The sequence below is a fragment of the Furipterus horrens genome, unplaced genomic scaffold, assembly GCF_987537825.1.
Source record: "Furipterus horrens unplaced genomic scaffold, mFurHor1.1.pri manual_scaffold_7, whole genome shotgun sequence".
Lineage (NCBI taxonomy): Eukaryota > Metazoa > Chordata > Mammalia > Chiroptera > Furipteridae > Furipterus > Furipterus horrens.
The window spans coordinates 86,773,138-86,799,990 of NW_028327177.1; the positions used below are offsets into that span (position 1 = coordinate 86,773,138).

The window sequence follows — 26,853 nt, forward strand, 5'->3', positions numbered from 1 at the left end:
AAATCTACAATCTCATTAGTTACCAGATGTTCCAAAATTATATGTGCTTTGAAATGTCAAAGTGTTAAAATTTGAGATACTATCAATTTTACAACAAATGTAATTCAGTTTTTTTTTTACAATGAACTTAATTGGCTATATTTATAATAAATTAAGAACAAATGACTGTTCAACATATACGTGGAGAAGACTCTTGGGACTTAAAAGTCATTGTGCCTAATGTGCCACTAATGAGTTTTCAATTAACTTTAAAAATGGCTATTTAGAAAGCCTGCTCCTATGAAACCTGTCAGAATCACACATTTAAAAACACATACACTTTGAATAAAATTATTATTTGGAGAGCTCACTCTGTCCTTTATCATCTAACAGTTTATAAAAGCAATTCATACTATTGCAATCAGGAAACAAAAACTCAATTAACCATCTTCCTAAAAAGCACAAGGAAATTTTGTTTCGTTATCCACATAGTTTTGTGCATATGCCTACATGTACATTTCAAGTAGAATGTGGCTACTGTTCAAATTATTGTAATTTGGGGAGGATCACTGAGTTAAGGAGTCAAGGAACTGGGAGTCAGAAATTCAATTGGTTTTCAAGTTTGACTTGCAGAAGAAGAGAGAGAACAAATATGGGCAATGATACAGCTATGGAGATGCTGAAGCATAAAGCACAAGGTAGACTGATTTCATATGAAAAATTCACCAGCAATACACTTCTCTTTCTATAATTCCTATAATCACCAAGGTCACATGACAGGATTCTTGCTTTAGTCAATTTTTATTTATTTTCATAACTCTGAGATGCTAAAGTCAAATATTTCTATGGTGTGAGATGCTAATAAAGCATCTTGGAAAGTTCGTGGCTGAAATTCTATGCCATGTTTTGAACACTTACTCATAATTATCTTTATTGGCTTTTAAGTTATTCCTGGATCATATCCTTCCACTCTCCCCTTTTTAGACAGTTTCAGTTTTATTCACCCACAAAATGTTACTCGGTAATGTAATCACTCAGTAATCATTCCTAAAATCTTTATAAGCCAGATGTTTCTCTCCCCCAGATTCGTATTGCCTTCCCAGTCCCCTTTTAAAAATTTTCTCCGATTTCCATTTTAGTGTTTCTTATCTGCCTTATTTACAATAAAACCCACTATTTTACTTAACATGTCTGTCCTGAACCAAAATTTATTTCTTTGCATCCTAAACATTGAATAGCTATGCAACAATCACTCAAAGGAAGCTACAAATTACCGGGATAAAGACGGCCAATAAAGATGTTATATGTTAGAGATAACCATCCACCTCACTGATGGTGATTCCTTTAGAGTACACTTGAGGTGGAGGTGGAACAAAACCGGCATCAGATTAGACTCTGTGCTTGATCTTATTTCACTGGGTCAAACTATTTTTCAGTTTTATATCAGGACATTCCAGCTATATCGCCAAAGCATCCAAGGAAGCCATAAGATTTTAGGTGCGGTGAAATTGCCCACGAGATAGTATGTGCCATTAAAAAAAAAATTCACTATTTTCCAGTCCACATACCTTAAAAACGCTTTAAGGGAAACCCTATTCTTAGAGGAAAATGGTAGTGGCAGTTACTAAAAATAAGCATTTAAAAATAGTAACTTCCCTACTTAGAAGGGTCAGAAATCTTTCTTTCACAGGGGGAAAAAACTATATGTTTATATATATTCTCTCATTTTATCTTCACAATGACACTACTCAAAAGAGCTATTATTATGATCTCCATTCTGCTAGTGAGCAAACAGACTAAGAGAAGTCATAATTTGCTTAAGATTACTCAGCAAATAAACGGTTTGAAATTGGAACTAGGACGGAAGCCTTTGGTGCTCTTTAGTTCCCTTTCCAGTACATCAAACTGCGTAAACAGCAACTTCATTTTTGTTTTTCAAAGAGAAAGAAACTGCAGAACATTGCCTAGGAATAGAAACATAAAATTTGACAGTTTTTATTTATTCACTACCTACTATGTAACCAGTATTCAAGAAATGCAAATTTTTTAAATATCTTTTTTTAATGACAGAGATAGGAGAGAAGAAAACAAGGAGGGGAAAAAAAGGATATAATTTGAATGTTCTCCAAAGTCATGAAAGGGGTATATTTACTTTTTTTTTTTTTTGAAGGGAGGGGAGAGTAAGATTGTAGAAGATATCACTCTTTGAGAGTTACTGTCTAGCTCATGGTGACTCTTTTTCTCAGCACTCTGTAATTCTCAACCCCACGCCAAGTCATTTGTACTATGGGACTCCAAACTGCTCCCATTTTAGCCAAAGCTGGACACATGACCCGAAGTGAGATTCAACTTGTTTCCCTTGGAACTATAAATTGGAATGAAGAGGGTCTATTCTGGTCTAGGTTGCAAGCACCCCCATGTACTCTCAGTCTACAGGAAAGGACCGGTCAGCCAAGAGAGAATAATAAATGTGCTGCTCAAAGTAAATGGGGCCCAAGAGTTAATGCTGACCCACTGGAGAGAACAGAAAAGAGTTTCTGCCTGGCATTCTAGGTCTTCCCTGTCCCAAGACTAGTCCCCAGAGACCCAAGTACTTTCTTCCCTAGACTTTCAAGAATTCCCTGGACCTGTAGGGAAATCGGCCAACTTCTCCTGAGCTTAAATCTTTTCCAATTAACTTCTGATAACTGAAACAATAATAATCTTGCTCAAGACAGTTAAAACTTTTGTATTAAAAAATAAAAGGACAGATATCACTAGAATTTGTTATAAAAGAAGAACCAGTGCTCAAAAGTTTAGAAAAATCCTGTCATTACCTTTAAACAAAGAAAAGCCCATACACTGTTACACGGGCAGTGTTGTATCAACTTTCAGAGAGAAAATGACTTATTTTCATGGAGTAAAACCTCTATGTCCTTTTAAGACTCTGAAAGGCATAATCTGGAATATTCTAGTTACATAACAGATTCTGAAAAACTAAGAAAAAACCTACTTAACCATGATAAAGGGAAGAAAAAAAAACACAGGATGTATCGAGCAGTCTTACTTTCTTTTTAATAAACTTTCTTAAATTCTAGGCAAACCATGGAGCTTTAATGTGAGAATGGCACCCTGGGTGCTTAGGGAGGCATGAAAGGGAAGAGAAATCTAGAGAGGTGGGCCCCACAAGTTTTGACTTAATTCTGTCTTCTACACTAGAGCTGAGGGAAGGCTAACTCCTATCTCTCCATTCTATGTGTAAAAAGACTGAAAACCAAGGCAGGTTCACACAAGCTGGTCTCTTTATTCAATAAAACTGTGTTAAGTGTGTGCTCCTGACAGGTACTGTGCCTGGCAGTGGAATCAGCAGTGTGTTCGGTTGAGCCACCTAACTCTTTGTGCTATGCATTTCTCTCTACTCTGACACTCACTGCAAACAGAAAGTCCAGAGGCCTAAATTAGTTCACATTTTTTGTCTCTTTGGTGATCTTAGAGGAAAAAAACTAAAGAAATTTGTTGCTAATATTTAAACTTTGGGAAGATTCACATAAAATTTCATATACCCAATTTCTCTTGGAATGTCCAAAAATCTGCTTGGGGACAACCAGGTGATGCTGTGTTTCACGCAGCCTCTTGTCATTGGGCATGTACTTTCTAAGGCACCCACCTTTCTGCATCACTTATTTTCTTGCCAGGCCTGTCTCCTATAGGCAGTGAAGCTCGTGACTCTGAGCTTATGTTGTTTTCCTAAGTTTCTTCTTCCAAATGAAAAACCACAGATTAAAAAAGAAAAAGTTTTTCTGTTTATTGATTCTAGAGAGAGGGAGAGAAATACCAATGTGAAAGAGAAACATTGATTGGTTGCTTCTTACACACCCTCAATCTGGGACCTGACCCTGACCGCGAATCAAACTGACAACTTTTCAGTTTGCAGAACGATGCCCAACGAACTGGGCCACACAGGCCATGGCGAAAACCCACAAATTTTAAAAGCAGGTTACATGTCAGCAGTAGGGATATTCTATAGAAATCTGAATTAATAGGGTCCCTAGTTTACTCACATTCATCCTACCCAAGTTCCACTTTGCTTTTCTCCCTTGCAAAGCAAATTTCAGAACGAACCTCTATCTTCCACACAACCTATCTTTTCAATCGTGCTCCTGGGCATCCCTCCCCCACTTCAAAGCTCAGCTGGAGTTTCTGTACCTAATGAACTATAGGTACTGCTCTCAGAGTCAGCCCATTGAACACCAAATGAGAGTTTGAATACAAATGGTAAAGAGGGAGATGAAACCACTTACAAGGAAGAACTACAACACCTCTGGACTAAGTTTCATGGATACATTTTCATCCCTGCAGTTAGTTTTAGCACTTTCCTGACCCTATATGAAACTCCTCACAGTCTTAACATTTTTAAAGGAGCCTCCGTTTTCTGACAGCATCTACATATCTGTACATACCCATCCCTCTCCTCTCCAAAGGATTCCGTATTGCCATCCTGCACTCCCTTCACTGTTTAAGGTCCCACAGCTCTCCTACCTCAAGTCCTCCCTACCAGGCTTCCCTGAGGTTAACTAGGCTCCTTTTCCTTTTAACTCAGGGGTCAGCAAACCATTTCCCCATCAACTGTGACTATAGCACACTATTTCACCATTAGCCAAAGAGAGAACCAAAGATAATAAAATTTCCAGTAGTTCTCCAATTTGTCTCTATGCCAAAATCCTTGGTCAGTCAATTCAGTACATTTTCAGGATGATTTACAAAAGCACATAACAATAAGAGTAGTAGCAGCTGGTATTTACTAAGCACTTAATATGTGCCTGGTATTAACCCATGTATCATCTCATTTAATTCTCCCAGGTCTATGATACAGCAACTTTTACTATACACCTTTAACAGAGAGAAAACTGACGCTTGTGAGATGAGGCCAATAAAGGGCAGAAGTGAAACAGTAGTGTAGGCCTGAGCTTAAAACCATTCCTTCCATTGCCACCCACCACAGCACTCCCTACCCCTATTCTCCACACCTACTATTCCCACCACTGTGAACTCCTTTCTTCCCACCTTGTAAGTAACTCACATCCAGCTTTGAAAACCGAGCTCAGATAAAATCTCTTCTGGTCAACACACCTATCTCCCAAAGTGGACTTCTTAGAGGCAATGTCTACAACTTTTCATTTCATCCTTGTATCCTCAGATCCTGACATTGTAAGTGTTAATATATGCCTGCTGAATAGAATTGGATTAGGTAGAACCACAGGCTTTGACAGCTATGCCCACTCAGGTTAACATGTGCCTGGGGTGGGATATTCTTGTCTTGCTAAGGACTTGCAATTAGGCCTGAGCAATAAGTAGCTGTTCTGGCATTTACTCTCACTTGTCCCAGCCAAATTCCTCTACAGACCTCAATTCTGAGGAAGGGGAATGAGGGGTGAGAGGTAAATTAAAGTGCAATGCTCTTGTCCTCTTAATAGGGGAATCAAGTATGTGGAGTTGACTGAGGGTAAGGGAGCCTGGGGCGGGGGGCGGGGGGTGCGTGGAGAAGAGAAGGCTTCTCCCTCACTATTGTGCCAGGGGAACATTAATCTCCTATTGTCCTGGAGTTACAGAATTCTAAAATTCACATAAATATCCTCAGCTGAGTCATTCTTTGCTAGTCTAACATGGTCCTTTGTAAAAGATGTCAAATAAGTAAATGAACAGCTAGTAAGTATTCAGCTCTGGAGCCATAATTATTAATAAAACTACCAATAATAATAACAACTTAGTTCCTGAGTATTTACTTTGGGCTAGACACTGTATAAAGAACTTTACATGCACTGTCTTGTTTAATCTTCAACATAACTCTATGATGAATATTTTTAAGTGTGGAAATGGAGGGCTATAGTAGTTAAAAGGTAGTCGTCGTCGTCGTCGTCGTCGTCGTCGTCAGCAGCCGTCCGTCTCGAGAGACGATGGTGTAGCTTCTTAAGAGTCTATCTGCACCGCCGAGAATGGCTGTGCAGTCCAACTCGGGAGTGACACGGTATCTGTCTCCTCCCGTGTTGAATCGACATCTTGCGATGTCGCTGGAGTGTCCTCTCCAGTGAAGCTGAAGCTACAGAGCCTGGGCAGGGTGATATGGAGGGTCTGCTGTTGCCCATGCAGCAGACCCCCCCTCTCTTCGCAGCTGAAGGATCCAAGGGAAAGACGGAGTCAATACAGCTTGGCTTCAGGTGCGCCGCAGGAGTTGCCGGTGTTGACTACAACGTCAAACCGCCTTAGGGACTCCGGCTCCGGATTTTCTGTCGGGGTTTACTCCCTTAGCCTTTCCCCTGAAGAGGTATGCCGCAAGGCAGCGGAGGTTTTTTGGAATCTGAGTTTTCCTTCTCTGATGTGCCCTGACTGGAAGATCGAACCAGCGACACTTAGCTCGCAGGCCGACGCTCAATCCACTGAGCCAAACCAGCCAGGGTAAGTTAAAAGGTAGTGGCTAGTGGATTAAGTGTGTAATTTAATTAAAAATGCTTGCAGTATTTTAAAAATATTCTTCTACTCTACCTTTTTAAATAATGCTACTTAAAGGCAGGCTGGGCAACCTATTACAAATTTCACTTCTCTAAAAGATTCAAGAAAAACCCCTCCTCTTCTTTTAAGCCTTTTAAAATAGTACTTGTGATAGCGATTGCCATTGCTTACCTATATCCACATTCTCATCTTTCTGAGCACACAAGTAAACTAAATTTTCTAGTATTCATTGTGGTAAGGCATAGCTATGTGACTGAGTCCTAAAATGTGAAAAGAAAGGCTGGGTGCCACTTCTAGGCTTGGCCCATGAAAACCTCATTGTCTTTATCTTGTCTATCTGCTGGTCAAGTATAGAGGGCCTCCAGCACCTAGAGGTGGACAGAACCACAGAATTTCACCCTTGAATGACTTAGTGAAGCAAGAGGGTCCTTGCCAATCCACATTGAGCTGTGATTTGAGTGAGAAATAAACATATATTGTATTAAGCTACTGAGGTTTTGGGTAGCAAAAGCAGTCCACCTACCCAAATACAGTACTACTGTCCTAATTAAGAATTTTCATTATTGATAGCACAGCTATAATTTATTGAAGGTCTACTAAGTAATAGTCATTATATTAGGTCTTTACATACATATTTTATTTGCTTCTCACTATGAGATAGGTATTACCTGCATTTTGCAGGTGACAAAATCAAGGGTCAGAAATCAATAACTGTTTCCTACTCTGAACATTTATAGCCTTTACAATCTGAAAAATTTATTTGATAATTAATTATGGGTTGTGTTGATAAGTTAAGCAGTTTTACTCTTGTAGTTAGATGATTTTTCTTGTACTTGTAACTTGTTTTCTTCAACTGGATAGAAAGTTGTTAAGAAAAGGGGTAGGTCTTACATATCTAGATTCCATATTATTTACACACTGCCTCATGAACAAATTAATATATTTAAAAATGATTATACATATTATATATTATATATTTTTAAGTTATTATACGTATTATATATATAATATATAATATGTATTGCGTTCTGGGTAACGCACCTCTTAAATAAACCTAACAAAAAAAAAGGTCTGTTAGGAAGAGTTACTTAGTATGTAGTATGCTGTTTATTTCAGATCCATGACTTACTGAGTATCATTAGTGCAATTTTTCAATACTGTAATTAATGTATAAATGTACATAAACAGAACAGTGTCTGACAGACATTCAGTGATCGATAAATGATCACTTCCCTTTTCTTCCATCCCAATAGCTACTTAAAATATAATCATATACTGCTCGAGTAAAACAAAGATGATCAATAGAAATATGTTATGCTCATAAGTACAGGCTGATTTTAATTACAAAGAATATGTTCCTATATGAAAGGAAAACCATCTAAAACGTAGGAGCTAGAGTCAAATGAAGACCAATTGCCAGTCACACAGTTACATGATCCCATTCATAAAAATCTGTCCTGACACAATCTTCAGGAACACGGATTCTGGGCAAGCCTAGAAGCCAGGGCTCACACCCTCACCTTCACTGCTAGTGAGGTGCAAAATAGTGCCGTGGGACTCTGTGCTGTGGGACTCAGTTTCATATGTCTAGCCACATGGGATTCCCGAGAACCCTGATATCATTATTTGTAGCCAAACACTAACATGCCCTCCTACAGTTCCAAGAATATTTTTTATATTTTGTTAGAAAACAACATACTGGCATCTGATGAAGATTTGTTCATTCTGAGGCTGTCTGTTTTCAGTCCTCATCTACCCACAGAACTCCATTTCCTACGTAAGACATTAAAATAATCTGATTAATAGGCTGTAGACACTGGCTTTCATATGGTGACATTTCACACTAACTACATATAACAATTCTGTGACATGATCTTTACATTTACTAATTAATGTACATATTTCAACTGCTGTTCATTTAAGTATCTTCCAAAAAGTTTCTCTTCTTTAAAGAGTTCTTTTATGATTAAATGAAACCCAAATATGGGTCAGTTACTTGATTTGGTATACTTTAATTACACATTTAGACATCTTACCCATACTCAGTAATCAATTGTAATACCTACTTTGTTGACAGGCTTTTCCTGAGGTAATTTTCCCTTTAACTTCATGGTATCAGCCTTCACAGCAGGCAATAAGGTTAATGCTATAATCAGGTATTACACTGGCACATACGACTTTAATGGTTGTTCAAATATAGCAACACAGAGTATAGAACACCCAAGCTAGTAAAATGGAGGTGTGAAAATTAATCAAGCTCTGGGTAAAAATTTCTTTGAAAAATAAATATTCTTTAAAAATGTTAACATAGTCTTTTAAAGAAAAATTCTTTTTAAAATGCGGAGTGAAAAAAGCCAATCTCAAAATATCACGTTTATGTAATATTCCTCAAATTACAAAATTATAGAGTTGGAGAACAGATTAGTAGTTGCCAGGAGTTAGGGACTGTGAAGATAACGGAAATAAATGTGACTACCGGGGGCAGCAAGGGAGAGATTTTTGATGGAATAGTTCTGTATCTTGATTATGGTAGTGGTTACAAGAATCTACACAAGATAAAATAACATAAAATTACATACATATTTTCTGCCAATGTCAATTTCCCAGTTTTGATATTGTACTATATACTTAGGTAAGATAAAATCAATGAGAGAAACTAGAGAGTAAACAGGACCTCTTTTACTATCTTTGCAACTCCCCATGAATCTACAATTATTTCAAAATAAAAAGTTAAAATTAGCTAAATGTATATGATAAACATATTTCACAGAATAACATATTCAATCTATAAGACCAGATAATACCCAAACTTTTGCAAATAAATTTTCTATGACTTTCCATTTTGTATACAGATGAACTACCAATTATCTTGATATAGGCAAGGGGAGAGTGGAAATGGAGTTGAGCGCAGTAGGCGTTACTGTCAGGATGCTTACTGCTCACGACAATGTCAGCCACAGGGACCACACTAGCAGCCAACATCTGAATGTCTTACAAAGGGCAGATAGCGTACAATGTGTAAAAATAAAAAAAGGTATTTAGAGACTTCTTATATCTCAAAATCTTATATCTTAATGTTTTTTAAGCATTAAAAATAGAGAACTATGAAACAGCATTCTTTAAACATAACAAAAATAAAAAACATATTTTGTAATTTCTAAATGCTAATCAAGACTCCACTGAGCATATTATATATAATTCTCAAAATGCATTAATTAAATTTATATGATTACCAAAAAAGAGATTTTTTAAAAATGTACACATGGCAAGAGTTTCTACAATCCAACCATCTCTCTAGCTAAATTAATATAAAATGCTACAATGTGCCAATAACAAATAAGAGACAAAAAGAATTCTAGAAGCTAGGAGATGCAAATTAAACAAAGTCAGTGTAAGTTATTTTCACTAGGGCTTTAGACAGAGTTTTTTTTTTAAATCACCATAACTGCCAATTCCCTATACCTCACAACTAAGCTGCTCAATACTGGTTCATCGTGACTCAGAATTTAAAGAGAGGTTGGCAGTACTCATACATACCTTCCTGCTCACTCCCTTCTGTGGTGATGCAATTTGACCTACATTTCCAGAGTCCATTGAAACTTCTTAGGAGGGGAAGAGAAGAGTTTTCATTTATTCTATCCTCTGATTAACTAGGACAGCAAATGCCACTCAAGGGACTGCTACTGGGCAGAAGCAAAGGGGGTAAAAGTCATGCCAGTAGGAAATTCCATGGAAGAACATTAAGAAATACTGCATTGTCTGATTCTGCAGGCAAACTCCCATGGCTTTACAGGACAGCAGTGAGGAAGAGCTGCCCCACTTCTACACCATAATCTGGCCAGAATACCAAGTGCTGTTTTATTTACTTCAGGCTCCCAGCATGATGAAAATTAAACTTGAACCATAGACTTGTTCTTATCATCATCTTTTTTTAAAAATAACTTTTACTTTTAGAATGGCTTTATGTTTTCAGAGAAGTTGTTAAGATTATTCAGAGTTCCTACATACCCTATATTTGGTTTCCCATCATTAACCTCTTATATCAGTTTGCTACATTTGTCACAGCTAATGAACCAATATTGACACATTATTATTAACTAAAGTCCATACTTCAAGTTTCCTTAGTTTTTGCTTATGTCTTTTTCCTGTTCCAGGATCCTATCCAGGATCCCCACATTATATTTAGCTGTCAGGTCACTTAGCTGTCAGGTCACCTTACTCCTCCTCTAGACTGTGACAGTTTCTCCAGACTATGCCTTTTTGATGACTTTGACAACAATTTTGAGCAAGAGTACTAGTAAGGTATTTTGTAGAAAGTCTCCAATCCTTTGTCTAAAGGTTTTCTCATGATGATAATGGGATTATGGGACTTAGGAAGGAAGACCACAGAGGTAACCATTTTTATCACATCACATCAAGGCCACACTTATCACTGTTCATGTTAACTTAATCATCTGACTGAAGTACTGTTTGGCAGGTTTCTCCATTATAAAGTTATTCTTTTTTCTTCCACTTTCCATACTATACTCTTTGGAAGGAAGTAACTATGTACAGTCTATATTTAAGAAATAGGCAGTTATGTTTCACCTCCTTTCAGGGAATTATCACATAAATCATTTAGAATTCTTCAAAGTGGAAGGTTTATCTATTCTCTTCTATTTGCGTATGTATTCAATCATTTATTTATATCAGTATAGACTCATGGGTATTTGTTTCATATAATTTTATTATAGTTATATTACATATTTTTATATGTTCACATTTATAGTAATATTTATTTTACTACATATATGACATTATGTATTTTACTTATACTGTATATTTTATTTATAATTATCTCCCTAAGTATCTTCATTTTGTGGCACGATAAACCATGAAGATACTTAGTAATCAAATTACCATCTAACTGTCCCCCTTTCAGGTTTGATACGGCCAATAAATGCCTTATCATAATGAAGTTCTTCCAGAAAAAATATTTTTTTTTTCTGTTGTTGGGGAAAGGGAGAAGAAATCTAGAATTAAATGCAGAACGCTTGATGTCCTATAATCAGGTTTCCTGCTTCCTCTCTCCATTACCATTAAATGGTACTTATTTTATGTCAACTCTTAATCACATGAGCTAAAGGAAAAAACAAATATCAGTCAAATCTTGCTTTAAAATACAATAATGGTGCCTTACAGCAGCAGCTACACCTTCCAATTTATGGTATGTATATTTTAATGTACAGTTTTTCTTCATTGAGACTAATCAGCCCAACACAAAGACAGAGCCAGGAGCTTCTTGGGCTGTGGAGGTACCTAATGGGAAGCAAACAGATTTCTGTAGATAACTAAACTGCACAGACTAAGTTAATACCCTGCAACACACACTGGAAATTTCTTAACTTCGGATCCTCAGATTCCAACCTTTAGTCTGTGTAAATAGGCTATGCCAGCGATTTTTAACCAGTGTGCCGCAAGAATTTTTAAAATATGCAATACCTGACTACTTAGGGGCACTGACCTCTTTTCCCTTATATTGGCAAATAAAAATGCAACAGCCAACACAACAATAGCCATCTGGTATGAATAAATCAAAACTATACCAACTTTTTTGTCAGATCATCAAAAAATATATTTTTGGGTGTGCCACATAACTTTTGTAATCAGTTTATGTGTGCCATGAGATGAAAAAGGTTGAAAATTACTGGGCTATGCTAATAAAAATTTGTGACCTCACACTTTTTTTTTTAAATATGAAGTAGGCCAAGCCCAGCATCTAATACTGCTTTTCTTTGTCATCCTTTTATTTTTCACCCAATTTGATTAATATTTGTATTCAATAAAAATTTCCTGAGCCTCTAGTATGCACTAGGCAGTATACTATGCCTCGTGTTTTTAATTAATCTAACATATTAGAAAAAGTTAAGAGGCCTGTTTCCATTTTTCCCTCCTGGCAAAAATGCTGAGGTGGATAGAAGATAAATTAGCCTTTACAATGCTGAGGACACAAAACGGTTTGAAGAAGCACATGGTTTAATGTCTACCTCTATAGTTGTCTGATAATTTCTTAGAAAGAAGGGTCATAACTTCCTTATCTGTAAAATAATATAATCAAACCTACTTCTCAAGAGAGAACACATGGAAAACTTAGTCCAGGCACACACAATGGTTCTATAAGAATTAGCTCATGTTCATATTTTGCATTTCATCATAAATGCACGTAGGAAACACTAGGACCACCACACTAAGGTGGTTCCTTGTGTGTGTGTGTTTTTTTTTCATTTTCAATTTTACTATCTTTGTAAACCCCAAAATTATGATTTTTGAAAATGTCAATTCCTGTGTCACTGTCAACCTTTGATAAATAAACAATGCATAGTGATTCAAGAGGCATGAGCCAGAACAGGCAGGAAATATTAACAACAATACAACTAACATTGCTGGAAAGCTTATTTGGTGCTAAGCACTGTGTGGATGTTGCACAACAAACCTATGAAGTAGATAGTTTAATTATCCTTCATTTCCAAATGAGAAACAGGCCAAAGAGGTGAAGTAACTTCTGCAAGGTTGCCACTCATCTGAGCTAAGCAATCTACCCTTACAAAAAACAAGAACAAACAACAACAGGATTATACCGAACACTTGAATGTAAATATCCATTCCTTACCTCACACAGCTGATTCCTTTCCAAACACTGCTGGGCTGGGTGCTGCAGTAGAATGGAAGAATCAGCTAAAATGCTTCCATTCCTAAAAGGACACAAACTGTGAGAAGGGTTTTGGACATTTCTGCTTCCACAATATTTTCAATACATAAAACCCATCAAGGTCTCCAGGCAGCATTTTACAGAAAGTAGCAAACTCCCTGGCCAAGTTAGCAAGGCTCTCCACTCTCTGGCCCCAGTTCATGCCAGAGGGCATTTGTTTGCTCTGCAGGCTGCTTCCAGACCCAGCAGCTAACTTCATTACTCAGGTTCGAAGTCACTTCATCTAAGTGGAGTTACTTTCACACTCTGAGTTCCTAAAACTGTTTAAGAGATCTCTAGCCTGCTTCTTCATTAATGTCAACATTCTCAGCATGGGCATCTCCCCTGCACATTACAGTCCCCAGGACAATCTACCAAAAGCCTGGAGAAGAACAATCCCTCTCTGGAATTAAACAGACCAGGATTTAAATCCTGTTATCTATTTACAAAATGTGTGACCTCAAGCAAGTCATTCAGCTCTGTGAAGGTGAACTGAGATGACACAAGGAAAGCACAGTGCCTAGCACTAATATTACTAAGTGCCATTATCATTATTATCTCCTTATGCAGATAAGAAATTAAAACTCCAGAGATCCAAGATGGCGGAGGAGTAAGTGGAAGCTACACTAACCTCCTCCCAGGACCAGTCTGGATTTACAACTTAATTTTGGAGAAATCATCTGGAATAACCAACGGAACACTAGCTGGAAAGAAGTCTTATAACCACGGAGAGACAGAAAAGGCCGCTACATCACAACGTGACCGGTAGGGAGTGCGGAGACGCGGAAGGGCTGGCTGGGCTCACACGGGTTGCTGCTGAAGGGACTGAGAAACAGCTCAGCAGCCGGGGATTCCCCCTGAGAAGGGCAGGGTCTAAACCCCCAGCTGGGCTTCCCAGCCTACAGCGACAGAGTGGAAAGTAAAATAGTATCAGCTGTGAAAAGCGAAAAGTCACAGGCTTTCTTGCTAGCCGGAGAGAAACAGCAGGAGAAAAAGAGCTCTTAAGTGGATCACATACGAAAATATTTTGGCCACCACTTACCCTGGGCTCAAGCAGAGGGAAGGCAGAGAGGACTGGAGACACTTGGGGAGAATTTGGCACGGTGGCTTTGAGGGGAGAACTGGAGGAGCAGCTGACTGGGTCCCAGTGCTGACTCATCCCCAGTACTGCGGGTAGACCATTCCCCTCCAAGTGGCGTCAGCCTGAGGGGAAGCAAAAGCCCTGCCTGCAGGAATTAAGCTGCCACACCCACAGTCCTTAAGCCTGACAGCTAATCACAGATTGAATAGATTAACAATCAAAGAAGACAGACAACAACAGTAGATCCCTGGAAGTCTCCAACAGGCTGCCTAGGGCCAGACTGGTACATGATCTGACGCCACCAGAGGCAGATCCAGGAAGTGCAGATCATTCCAAGAAGCACCAACAAACAATAGGAGTCAAAAAAATGGGGAGACAGAGAAACAACCTCCCATCAAAAGGAAAGGTAGAATCCCCAGAAAGAGTGCTAAATGAAATAGAGGGGAGCGAACTATCAGATATGGAATTCAAAACATGGATTATGGAGAAGCTGAATGAGCTCAGCGGAAACTTCAAAGAACTCCAGAAAAACTACAAGGAACTCACAGAAAATTACGTGAGCATGAAAAAGGACATAGAAGCTATCAATAAGAGCCAGGAGGAAATGAAAAATACGATCTCTGAATTGAAGAACACAGTAGAAGGAATTAAAAGCAGGCTAGAGGAAGCAGAAGATCGGATCAGCGAGCTGGAGGACAACCTACACAAAAACTCCCAGACAATGCAACAAAATGAAAAAAGACTGAACAAGACTGAAGAGGTTCTAAGACAGCTGCAGCACAACATGAAACGTAATAATATCCGTATCATAGGAATTCCAGAAGGAGAAGAAGAAGAGCAAGGGATAGAAAACCTCTTTGAAAAACTAATGACAGAAAACTTTCCTAACATGACGAGAGAAAGAGTCACGCAAGTCCAGGAAGCACAGAGGGTCCCAATGAAGATGAACCCCAACAGGCCCACCTCAAGACACATCATAATTAAAATGGCAACATTCAAAGACAAAGAGAGGATCCTAAAAGCAGCAAGAGAAAAACAACTAATAACATACAAGGGTACTCCAATAAGGCTATCATCAGATTTCTCAGCAGAAACACTACAAGCCAGAAGGGAATGGCAAAAAGTATTCCAAGCAATGAAAAACAAAGGCCTACAACCTAGAATACTATACCCAGCAAAGCTCTCATTCAAAATGGAGGGTGAAATAAGGAGCTTCCAAGACAAAAGAAGGCTAAAAGAATACATCTCCACCAAACCAGCAATGCAAGAGATGCTAAAAGGTCTGCTCTAAGAAGATAAAGAAACAGAGAGAGACAGAGAAGAACACGAGTACAAAGGGGAAAAATGACAATGAATAAGTACTTATCGGTAATAACCTTAAATGTAAATGGATTAAACGCTCCAATTAAAAGACATAGGGTAGCTGAATGGATTAGAAAGAATGACCCACATATATGCTGTCTACAAGAGACCCACCTTAGAACAAAAGATCTACACAGACTGAAAGTAAAGGGATGGAAAAATGTATTCCAAGCAAATGGACATGAAAAAAAAGCCGGGGTAGCAATACTTATATCAGACAAAACAGATTTCACAGCAAAGTCCATAAAAAGAGACAAAGAAGGGCATTTCATAATACTTAAGGGAAAAATCCATCAAGAAGATATAACCCTTATAAATATATATGCACCAAACTTAGGAGCACCCAAATATGTAAGGAAACTTTTGAAAGACTCCAAGAAAGATATAGACAACAACACACTCATAGTAGGGGACTTTAACACCCCATTGTCAACAATGGACAGATCTTCGAAGCAAAGAAACACCAAAGATATGGAGGCACTGAACAACACCCTAGATCAAATGGACTTAGTCGATATATATAGAAGTTTTCACCCCAAAGAAGCAAAATATACATACTTCTCAAGTGCACATGGAACATTTTCAAAGATAGACCACATGGTAGGACACAAAACAAGCCTTAACAAATTCAAGAAAATTGAAATTATATCAAGCATCTTCTCAGATCACAATGGCTTAAAATTGGAAATCACCCTCAAGGAAAAAACTCAAAAACATTCAAACTCATGGAGAATGAATAACATGCTATTAAATAATGAATGGGTTAACAATGACATCAAGGAAGAAATCAAAAAGTTTCTGGAAACTAATGATAATGAACACACAACAACCCAAAACCTATGGGATACAGCGAAAGCAGTCCTAAGAGGAAAGTTCATAGCAATACAGGCCTACCTAAAAAAGCTAGAGGAATATCTAATAAAAAATTTAACCCTACAGCTACAAGATCTAGAGGAAGAAAAACAAGCAAAGCCCAGATCAAGTAGAAGGAAGGAAATTATCAAGATCAGAGCAGAATTAAATGACATAGAGTCTAAACTAACAATTCAAAAGATCAACAAAAGTAGGAGCTGGTTCTTTGAAAAAATAAACAAAATTGACAAGCCTTTAAGCAGGCTCATCAAGAAAAAAAGAGAGAGGACCCAAATAAATAAAATCAGAAATGAAAGAGGAGAAATCACAACTGATACCACAGAAATACAAAGGATTATAAGAAATTATTATGAACAACTGTATGGCAAGAAATTTGACAACCTAGAGGAAATGGACAGATTCCTGGAAACCTATAGTCTTCCCAAACTGAATCAAGAAGAAGCAGAAAGTCTGAATAGACCAATAACAGCTAGTGAAATTGAAGCAGTAATAAAAAAACTCCCAGCACACAAAAGCCCTGGACCGGATGGCTTCACAAGTGAATTCTACAAAACATTTAGGAAAGAACTAACTCCTATCCTTCTCAGACTATTCCAAAAGATACAAGAAGAGGGAAGACTGCCAAACTCATTCTATGAAGCCAGTATAACCCTAATTCCAAAACCAGGTCAAGACACAACAAAGAAAGAAAACTACAGGCCAATATCGCTGATGAACATAGATGCTAAAATCCTCAACAAAATATTGGCAAACCGGATCCAGCAACACATTAGAAAGATCATACACCACGATCAAGTAGGATTCATCCCAGGGATGCAAGGATGGTTTAACATTCATAAATCAATAAACGTAATACACCACATAAACAAAATGAAAGACAAAAACCACATGATAATATCAATAGATGCAGAAAAAGCATTTGATAAAGTACAACACCCATTTATGATAAAAACTCTCAGCAAAATGGGAATAGAGGGAGCATACCTCAACATAATAAAGGCCATATATGAGAAACCTGAAGCCAACATCATACTCAATGGGCAAAAACTGAGAGCATTCCCCCTGAGATCAGGAACAAGACAAGGATGTCCGCTCTCCCCACTCCTATTCAACATAGTCTTGGAAGTTCTAGCCACCGCAATCAGACAAGAAAGAGAAATAAAAGGCATCCAAATTGGAAAAGAGGAAGTAAAACTGTCATTATTTGCAGATGACATGATAGTGTACATAGAAAACCCTATAGACTCCACAAAAAAACTACTCGACCTAATAAGTGAATTCGGCAAAATAGCAGGATACAAAGTCAATATTAAGAAATCAAAGGCATTTTTATACACCAACAATAAAAACTCAGAGATAGAAACTGAAAGAAAAATTCAATTTACCATAGCAACAAGAAAAATAAAATACCTAGGAATAAACTTAACCAAGGAGGTAAAAGACCTGTACTCAGAAAACTACATAACATTGAAGAAAGAAATTAAAGAAGATACAAATAAATGGAAGCATATACCATGCTCATGGATGGGAAGAATCAACATCATTAAAATGTCCATACTACCCAAAGCAATTTATAGATTCAATGCAATCCCTATTAAAATACCAGCAACATATTTCACAGACCTAGAACAAATACTTCAAAAATTTATATGGAACCAAAAAAGAGCCCGAATAGCCACAGCAATTTTGAGGAAGAAGAACACAGTAGGAGGAATCACAATACCTGATATCAAACTATACTACAAGGCCACGGTAATCAAAACAGTCTGGTACTGGCATAAAAACAGACATATAGATCAATGGAACAGAATAGAGAGCCCAGAAATAAACCCAGGTTCATATGGTCAACTAATATTTGACAAAGGGGGAAAGAACATCAAATGGAGTGAAAAGAGCCTCTTCAACAAATGGTGTTGGGAGAACTGGACAGGGACTTGCAAAAAAATGAAACTAGACCACCAACTTACACCATACACCAGAATAAACTCAAAATGGATCAAAGACTTAAATGTAAGCCGTGATACCATAAAAGTCCTAGAGGAAAAAATAGGCAGGAAAATTTCAGATATCCCACGTAGCAACATTTTCACTGATATATCTCCTAAGGCAAGGGAAATAAAGGAAAGAATAAACAAATGGGACTACATCAAACTAAAAAGTTTCTGCTCAGCTAAAGAAAATATCAGCAAGATGAAAAGGAAACCAACCATATGGGAAAATATATTCGCCAATGACATCTCAGACAAGGGATTGATCTCCAAAATATATAAAGAACTCATACGACTCAACACCAAGAAGACAGACAACCCAATTAAAAAATGGGCAAAGGACCTGAACAAACACTTCTCCAAAGAAGACATACAGAGGGCCCATAGACATATGAAAATATGCTCAACATCACTAGCCATCAGAGAGATGCAAATAAAAACCACAATGAGATACCACCTCACACCAGTCAGAATGGCCATAATCAACAAATCAACAAACAACTTGTGCTGGAGAGGATGCGGAGAAACGGGAACCCTGGTGCATTGCTGGTGGGAATGCAGACTGGTGCAGCCACTATGGAAAACAGTTTGGAATTTCCTCAAAAAACTAAAAATGGAACTGCCTTTTGAACCAGCAATTCCATTACTGGGATTATATCCGAAAAATCCTGAAACACCAATTCAAAAGAACCTATGCACTCCAATGTTCATAGCAGCACTATTTACAATAGCCAAGTGCTGGAAACAACCTAAATGCCCATCTGTAGATGAGTGGATCAAAAAACTGTGGTACATTTACACAATGGAGTTCTATGTAGCAGAAAGAAAGAAGGAACTTCTACCATTTGCAACAACATGGATGGAACTAGAGAGAATTATGCTTAGCGAAATAAGCCAGGCAACGAAAGAAAAATACGTTATGCTGTCACCTATTACAGGAAACTAATGAACAACACAAACAAATGAGCAAAATTGAACCAGAGGTATGTAAACAAGCAGTAGACTAACAGTAACAAGGGGGGAGGGGGGAGGGAGAAAAGGGGGTAAGAAGGGGAAGTGTAAAATCAAAGAACATGTATAAATGACCCACAGACATGGGCAACTGAGTGGGGACTGAATGTGGGGGAAGGGAGGGGCAGGATACAGGGAAGCAAGAGGGGAAAAAAAAAAAAAAGTGAGACAACTGTAATGGAAAAACAAACAAAAAAATTTTTTTTAGTGGGGGAAAATGAAAATATGAAGAATGGAAATGCCAGTTCAGTGAATATTAGGACAAAGATTTTCCTTCACGTTGTATATTTTTCTCCCTATTTGATCTCTCCAGAGTTTGGCATTCTAAACAAGTAAGTAATGACTTAAGTTTCTTTGCATGGACCTAATAAGACCAGTTGTTAATAGAGGTTCCTTTTTCTGAACAAGCCTTTGACTGGAATGTTAAGCCTAAAGGAGACATGCTTGGGCTCATGTTGTTACCAAAAAGCCCTAAGGAACTGGGAATGACTTTCAAAGGTAATAAAAGCCCGTGAAATAAAAGGCCTGCTGCCATGGTTGGTTGTGCGGTCCACAGCAATCTCTCCAGGGAAGGAACGAAGGTTGTTTTCCTGAAAGATGGCTAGAAGGGACCTTAAGGCACAATGGAAAACCAGAAAGACTTGGAAAGGACAGGTGTGTACAGGCAAGGCTGAATGCCAGGTATGTGGCCCAGCTTCTGTGCACTGAAGAGCAGACTGAGGGCCACCCTAAATGTTCCTTGGGTAAGTTCCAGCAAAACAGAACTAAAGATCATAAGTGATCATTTGCTGCTCTTGTTATGCTTATGCAAATGAACAGGATAAATTAAAAATGGACTTAATGTAGTCCCTTTAAAGACAAGGAGAGTAATCTTAGGGAGAAAAATCAGTATTCAAGGAAAATCACAATGATCAGTGGCAGACTGTAAAGTAGGGCAGCTAACCGTCTTAAAAGTTTCTTCTCATTTAAAAAATGGTTTCACTTGAAAATTAAACCATATCTGTGATATCACCAAAGAGATTCAAGTTGCAGGCAAGTAGAATGTCAAGTGCCTTGCAACTGTATGTCTTCCCAATAAGACAGTCTTACAGATTTAGAGACTTTTTTGTTGGTTATGTTACATAAATTAACATGTGTTTTCTGTTTTCAAAGGGCATAAGCCTATGACCGCATTACCTGAGTGATTGTCTGTACGCATAAGCCTCACTTAATCCTCTCTGCAGCGCTGCCTCCGGAGACTCAACAGTTTGGCTGAACTAAATGGCTGAGTTGGTGAAGAATGGGGTGGTCTGTGGGCTTCACTTTAAAACTGAATTCTCTTTTCTATCCTAATGGCTTGGACAGAAAGGGCCCAGAGGTCTGAGAGGGGGGAAACATAAACTATTTCCCTCAGCCCAAACTAAATAAAATGGGCAAAAGGGTTTTGGACAGGAGAGATGTGCCTAGCACACCTTCCTCCAAAGAAGCCCTTTTTTTTTTTTTTTTTTTTTTTTCTCCTAATGTGGAACATTGAAAAATTAATCCCTGCCTTTTGCCACCTAGTAGTTATGGATTGAATGATGCTTTTTAACCCTTTTTGCCAAATCTGTTGCCCCCAGAACACAACAAGGATGCCAGCCTGCTAAACCAAGCACGCCGTTGTCCGGAGACAGCCAACTGACCTGGAGTCTACATGATCCTTCCCCATGTGGGAAGGCCACCCTCCCCTCCACACCCCCACTCTTATTAGGGATTTCTGGACCCAAGGGTAGGTAGGACGACGACCATGTCCAGCTTGAAGCAGCTAGAGGAGCTTGAGACCTTCGCCCATTGTCCTTTACAAGATTACAAAGGGTCTTAATATCTGAGAGGGAGGGATAGTTATTTTTTACGAACCATGGGTATGGACTTGGGGGGGGATTCTGGGGGAGGGAGATACTGGGTGGAGGGGAGTAAAGGGGAAAAAATTGGAACTACTGTAACAGCATAATCAATAAAATATACTTAAAAAAAAAAAAAAAAAAGAAATTAAAACTCCAAGTGACCAGATACCAAAGATCTCAGAAATGATGAATGAGAGGTAGGGGTCAGGGCTTGAAAGCAGTTCTTTTCCTTCCTTCCTCAATTCTTATTGAGCACCATTAAGCACATGCTTGGTGAAGAAGACATCGCTGTGAAACAGGCAGACACATATCCTATTCTCAGGGTGCTTATATTCTGGTAGGGAAGATGGGCATCAAACCTTTACACAGATAAATTGAAAAGCATTAGAAGGATAAGAGTGGGGTGCCTGAATCCATATGGGTTTTAGAGTAAGTAACAAGATCTCTGGATTTTGTCTGGAAGGTCAGGGAAGGCTTGAAGAGGTGGCATTTAAATTGGGACGAGGAGACAGAACAGGTGTTTGGAGATGAGGGTGGCAGGAGACAGTGAGGCAAAGGGAATCTCAAAAGACTGAGGAATCATGGCAACTCTGAGGAACTAAAAGTCCAGGGGAGACTGGAGATGAAGATGGGAACAGATCAGAGGACCACTGAAGGAAATGGTAAAGATTCTGGATGTCATCCATTCTTAAAGGAATAATAAAGCACCAAAACCTTGGCTGTCCTTGCTGAAACAATCAGTAATAAAAAGGCTCACTCTGACCAGACCTTGCCAAGTGCAGACTTTTGATACTATGTATGAGCCATATGAAAGAGTCTCTGGTAAAGACAGACCAAAGCATGCCTTTTTAATTGCACAGCTGATGCTTCCATTAAAGTGCTCCTCACTGATTATTACAGTTGAGTATACACCTTTCTTTACTACACATAAGTTTCTGAAAAGCAGAGTAAATATTTACCTTTCCATTTCTCAAAACTAAATGCTTAATAAAGCTGTGGACTGAAACAGACCTGCTTTTTTTGTTGTTGGTTTGTTTTTTATCCTCACCTGAGGACATTTTTTTTCATTACTTTTAGAGAAAGAAGAAGGGAGAGAAACATTGATGTATGAAACATCAATTGGTTGCCTCCTGTACACGCCCAGACCAAGGACTGAACTCACAATCCAGGTATGTGCCCTGACCGGGACTCGAACCCACAACCTTTTGATTACAGGATGACGCTCCAACTGAGCCACACAGGCCAGGGCCAGACCTGCTTTTAATAACTAAAAATTCCTTCTTATATTTATATTGGCTGAGTAAGAATCTTCTTGCCCATTCATTCTACCTTAGTTAAAGAGATCTGAAGAGATAATATTCAAGGACATAAAAAAAGTTCTACTTTCCTTTCGAAGCTTAACTTTAACAACAAAAACCAATTGCACCAATGTCTGATTAAAAATATAATTTTTATATTTTAGGATAGATCATTTGTACAGTTCACATTCATAATTTTTTTTAAAAATCTTGGTTTAATTTTAACCAAGAACAAAATGCTCCAACAGAAGGTCTTTCAGTGATTTTCCAATTCTTTTGATAATTTTTCAGATTCTTTCTTTGAATATTTAATTATTCTGATAAGGGTAGGGTAACTGTTCGGACTACTTATATTAAAAGATAGAACTGAGTCATAACCAATAATTCACATGCTCTAAGGTTTATTTTTGGGATTTCAGGAGATAAAGATGATGAGATAAAATGATGAAAGTAGGATTATGAATATGCGACTAGGGTATGATAGTAATTTTCTGTTTGATCCCTCTTTTTTATCCCCAGATGAATTTTCCACCATTCTGACCCAGCCCTGTGCCCCAAAGCCCGACCTCGATGGGTAGCATGACTGGGTTCATGCAGGCAGGCTTCCAAGTGGGTATGGCCAATAGAAGACACTGGAAAGAGATCAAAGAGGGTGGAAAGCCAGTGGGGGTGGAGTGTAGTGCTTCCCATTCCCTCCCTCTCCTGGGGTGCATTCTCTGTAAGTAGCTGAATCCCTCCAGTGGGCTCCTCCTTTGTGGCTCCAGCTCTCTCCCTGGACTCCAGGAATGAATGCTATTTCTTCTCTTTGCTCCTTTGGATCTAATGATAATAGTAGCTTCTTATTGCTGTTAGTTTCTGGATGAAGGAACTCCATGTCACCTTAACTCTGCCCACTCACCTGAAAATAAGTTCTTCATTAATGTCTCCTAAACCTTATGCACTGGACTCTGTTTCCTACCAGACCTAAGAATTCAAATACATAGACTTGTAAAACCAGCAACCTTCCTCCTTTGCTTGTCAGCAGTTATCACAATGGTTATTCATCTTTCAAAGCAATTCCTTCAGACAAAGCACTGCATGTAAGCTTTTACAGTTCTCAGGCAGAAATGACACCTTTTAAACTGGTCAGAGCAGAACACAGGAGGCGCTCCTGAAAGGCTGAAAAGAGGGCCTGACAGGCAGGAGTCTGTTACATGTCAAGAATAAAACGTTTACTTCTACTTGGGTTTCCTCTTGCTGAGGGCTTGAAATCAAAGTCAGCATTGTATTTTCAGCTTAAATACCAATAATTTTTACCACTGCCTGGGGAAGTTGCCCTGTGTGTCACCTGCCTTTGCTACTTCCTCAGACCTGAGGATCTGCTTACCACTAGTCAAGGCACACAGAAAGAGAGCCAACCATCTTATATTACTAGCCACCTGCCCATGATCTTTCCTACTTTCTCTCTTTCATCCCAGGATAAATCTTTCTTCTGCACTACAGTAAAAGATAAGCAGAATGAGAAAATTTTGCTTTGCTTATCCTTGCCTGTCTCTTTAACAGATTAACACCTTTCCTTTCCACAGGAGAGAACTAGCATATGCTCCTACAATAATCTGCTCCAAGCTTCTTCTTCAGATTTTTCTTTTACCAAGGTAACTGAATTTAAGGTTAGATGTTAAAATTGGAAATCACCTGGGAGTCTCTAAACACTCCACCTTGCTTTCACTTGGCACAAGTAACATAGAGGTTACTATTATTTCTGAATATTGGGGCATTCTTTTGAACAAGAGCAGATTTAAAGAATTCTTCCAGGGAGTTGATAAGAACTGATGTGGCTTATGTCAACAAGCTATTCCAACAAGATCTCAAATGTCTCTCTGCAACCAGCAGGCATTCAGAGCGGACAGAGTTGCTAAGATAAGGACAAGCAGATAAATGGCAGTCTGCAGAAAAGATGTTCTAAACTCCAACCATCGCCAGCCAAAGGGAAAGATAGACCTCTTTTTCCATCCTGGTGGGGAAGCCTCTTTCTTCAGCCTGAAGGCAACAACTGAGAGAGGCAGCAGGATTAACAAAACTGAGTTCACATTATAAGAGTATTTCTACCACTATTTTTATAAACAGTGGGTGGATATACATCAAATGTTAAAAGTGGTTAAGTCTCGGAGTAGAAGTATGAATCATTTATTTCCTTCTATATGTTTATGAAATTCTCCAAATTTTTATAAACACCTATGTGTGATTTGTGCAATCAGGGAAAAATTATTAAACAGAAACTCTGTAAGTATTCAGCAATCTGTTTTCTATTAAAATCAAATTTATGTAAATCTTGAAACTCAAAATCCAAATTACATTTCTTATTTCTTGTGTATTTTAAGGTTTTCAATAGTATAATGATTTTATGAGCTTTAAAAAAAACTTAGAATACCGTTCAGAATGTGAAAAACAAGAATGCTAAATGGATTTAACGTACAAATTTTTTTTTCTGGTATACATCATGACCTTAACTGAGACAATTTAAACTTTTCAAGGTCAAAATTCACTATTTTCATGTTCTGAAGTACTCCCAATACACATGAAATGGAATGGAACTGTTTCACTTTGTAAGAACACCATACAGACAATATCATATGAAGTTATATGGCTAAGAGACTATACAGATAAAAACTAGACTGGTGTTTCTTCCACTACAAATGCTAGCCAATAAAAACTTTCCAGTCGACAGTTGATTAATACTTGACACCAGATCTATGGAAAAGAAAGCTAATCGTTGCTAGTAAAAGACATGCTAAGAAACCTGCCTACTACCAGTTCATGACTGCTGTTTAATAAGACAACTGATTTTTCAGTTTATCACTATTTGTACTTCTAAACACAAAACTGAAATACTATCTTTTCTGGGAGCTACGTTTCTCATAATCTATAATAGCTACACATGTGTTATAATTCACTGTCTTGTAGTATTAAAATATATTAACAGGGAATCTTAGAAACCATAAACATCTTTACTAGCTTTAGGAAGCCAGTAAATTTGAACAAGTGATTCCTTTTAAACTGTCCTAATGTAATAGCAAATGGTCTCTTTTCTAACTTTGATTTCCAAGTGATTTATAGTTATAACTATCAGAATGATAATAACAACAGGGTGGAGATGGGAGGGGACAGAGAATGGAGTCTTAAATATCTTCTCTTAGAGCATCTAAGTGGAGCTATGTGCCAGATGACTAAAAATTCCTTTGTGTTCAGAATGTTAAAACTTAAACACAACAATGAATAAAACATAAAGAAATAAAAGTATGTATTTTTCAACATAAAATTTTGCTAGCACTCTTTTCAGATTAAGTTCAGGATTCTAAAAGTTCAAAATGTCTGCAAAAATAAGACCATAAGACAAACTAGAAATGTAAGAGAAAAAAAAAAGTGTTTTGACTAGTGTTAAGTCTTAATAGAACATGGTTAGAAGCTGTAGAGATCAGTACCTGAAACAAATTTAAAAAGACAACTCAAAAACTAGTGTTAAAAGTTGGGAAAGAGTTCTAAAAGCTAGGGAAAAGTGAGGGATCTCTCTATTTACTAAAAGGTCTGGCCAAACAGAACTACCACATCACCACTGGGAGCACATTAATGGTTCAGACTACAATGAAACTTTAAAAGCATGGGAAAGAGCCTAATATACAACACTATTGTTAACAGAAAACTGCCTGGAGACCCTAATTAAACAAAAGCACCAGTGCTCCTCTCAAAATCTCTTGTGGTAGTGAACCTGAACAGCAGAAAACAGAGCAGACCATTTAAAAGAAGAGTCTAGGGGTTGAGAGGACAAGTGACTATATCTCAAGCTGATAATTACACCATGGGGAAATAAAAAAGGCCAGACTGAAGGGCTCCAAGAGGTACTTCAAATCGAGCTAATCGTTGCTAGAAGGGGTGAGGTAAGTCAGCTCCTCACTGTGGATATCTGTGGGGAAATGAAAAGATGCTGGGCCTCCAAAGCAAGAAGAAACAAAAGCAGCTACTAATGACCAAGGTGGCTACTAGATACCTTCCTTACACCCTAGTGTCCTCACAGTAATAGAGGCCAAACACAGGTGTACCCATCTTTGATTCAGCTCAGAACCTTGAGAAACCAGAAAAGGGGCTTCTGCAGTGGGTAAACCACTGTTCTAGAACTGCCCTCAGCAAAGGCATGGATAGAACACCCAGA

At 38.1% G+C, this 26,853-nt stretch overlaps 1 protein-coding gene across 3 annotated transcripts in view; it reads right to left on the bottom strand.

The window, feature by feature from the left end:
* ATXN7 (ataxin 7) overlaps positions 1-26,853 on the bottom strand; it is a 148,604-nt gene that overhangs the window by 109,959 nt on the left and 11,792 nt on the right. For 2 of the 3 annotated variants that reach the window (XM_090283888.1, XM_090283892.1), the window contains exon 2: positions 13,115-13,196. The exons of the other annotated variant lie outside the window; for it this stretch is intronic. The gene's annotated coding sequence lies outside the window, so the exon portion shown is untranslated. The remainder of the gene's footprint in view (positions 1-13,114; positions 13,197-26,853) is intronic. 3 annotated transcript variants of the gene reach the window in all.